This window comes from Mangifera indica, chromosome 13 (assembly GCF_011075055.1).
Source record: "Mangifera indica cultivar Alphonso chromosome 13, CATAS_Mindica_2.1, whole genome shotgun sequence".
Classification (NCBI taxonomy): Eukaryota; Viridiplantae; Streptophyta; class Magnoliopsida; order Sapindales; family Anacardiaceae; genus Mangifera; species Mangifera indica.
The window spans coordinates 1,941,467-1,943,181 of NC_058149.1; the positions used below are offsets into that span (position 1 = coordinate 1,941,467).

Sequence of the window (1,715 nt, forward strand, 5' to 3'; positions counted from 1 at the left end):
ATTTTAATTTCATTTTCAAAGTGCCGTAATAATGGTATAATAAAATTATGTATATATAATTTTAAATATTTAATTAGATATTTAGATTATGTATTATTATATAATTGAATGATTTTGAATTAAAAATAAAATAACATAAAATTATATAATGATATACCTGAATATTCAATTATATGCTCAAAATTAAATGTATATAATATTATTGTATAAATATTATTTTATTATACATTCGTGTGCACTTTCACCCATGTGCGAATGTTTCTTTCTGATGCATATATTGCCTATAAAAGCCATCTCCTTGATCATAATAAACCAATTCGTTTTTCTTTCATTAATCTCTGCATCATAATGAGATCAAGGAGGTCTCTCCGTTTGAGAAGAAAGAAAGCAGGAGTGATGAATCATAAGGCTTCTCAAACTTCATCAACTCAAAGGAAGATTAAGCAGCTTCAAAGGATCGTTAATATTAATCCTGGCAGCAGCCAAGAAATGGACATGGAGACTTTGTTTCAAAGAGTTGCTGATTACATCTTTTCACTGCAAGTTAAAGTGAGTTTGCTCCAGAAATTATCTGATTTTTATGATGTTTAGAGACATCTTGGTTGCATCTTGTTTTGATAAGATTTTATTAAGTGGTATGTTCATGCAATTATATTAAATAAATAAGTTCGCCTATGAAGAGAGAAGGCAAAGGCGTAAAGATCTCTTTCTCTTTCATCTTCACAAATCAGGGTGGATTTGATTTGAATTGTTCAAGTTTGAATCGATATTCAATTCGAGCAAACTAAGTTTGAGTAGAGTAGTTGTAGTTCAACTCAATCATGTTGTTGAAAATTTGTTGGTAAATTCATCTTTTCCAGTAATTTTTCTTTTTCTTTAACTTTTTACTTTCTAATAACCTAATTTATTTTTCTCTAACAACCTTTTTTCTTTTTATTCTTCCATAGTTTTCTAGAGACTTTTCCAATGATTGCATCACCAATCAAGTGAATCGAATCTTATTTCGAATTCGAATTGAGCTCGCTAACCTTGTTTGGGTTAGATCTGGCTCAAATTCACCCATATTTACAAGTTGAGAAGGGTTCATAACTATAATATTATTAACTAGTGATTAGATTAATACGTATACGTTAAGAAATTATTAATAATCTATTTTATCTTTACTGATATTATTTAAAATTTTGAGATAATTAGATGGTTTTCAATACTGTTTATTTTATCAGCATCTTTCTAATAATATTATGCATTTAACTTAAATAAGGTCAAGTTTAAGTGATCTCAAACTTAATTCAAGTTAAATCTATCCGTAATTTTGAGATTAGGTATACGAACAGTCAAATTTACCACCGCAAATTTTTATTTTATATATTCATTTTGGAAAGTGGGAAACATTCAAAACGATAAGTACAAGAAGATTAATTAATTGCAACTAACGAATTATAAATTGTTAATGGTAGGGCTACCTGCATGCAAAACATGATACTGTAAAATTTGGTAGTTGAATGCATCTATCAAACTCCAATTATTTTGCAGTTGTATCGAAGCTTGGACTGAGAACGACAACCCTAAAGTGTTTTTTGGTTTTTTCCATTCCAAGTCAAAGCCAATCTTATTATAAATCTCATATGTGTCGATGAACATATATACGGTCAATAAAATATATTTAATAAAATTATATGTATTTAATTTTAAATATCTAATTAAATATACAGTTT

At 27.6% G+C, this 1,715-nt stretch overlaps 1 long non-coding RNA gene across 1 annotated transcript; it reads left to right on the forward strand.

The window, feature by feature from the left end:
* The first annotated feature begins 241 nt into the window (after positions 1-241).
* Positions 242-1,672, forward strand: LOC123194485. The gene is made up of 2 exons (XR_006497283.1): positions 242-549; positions 1,458-1,672. It is a non-coding gene; the product is annotated as an uncharacterized LOC123194485 (long non-coding RNA).
* The last annotated feature ends 43 nt before the right edge of the window (positions 1,673-1,715 follow it).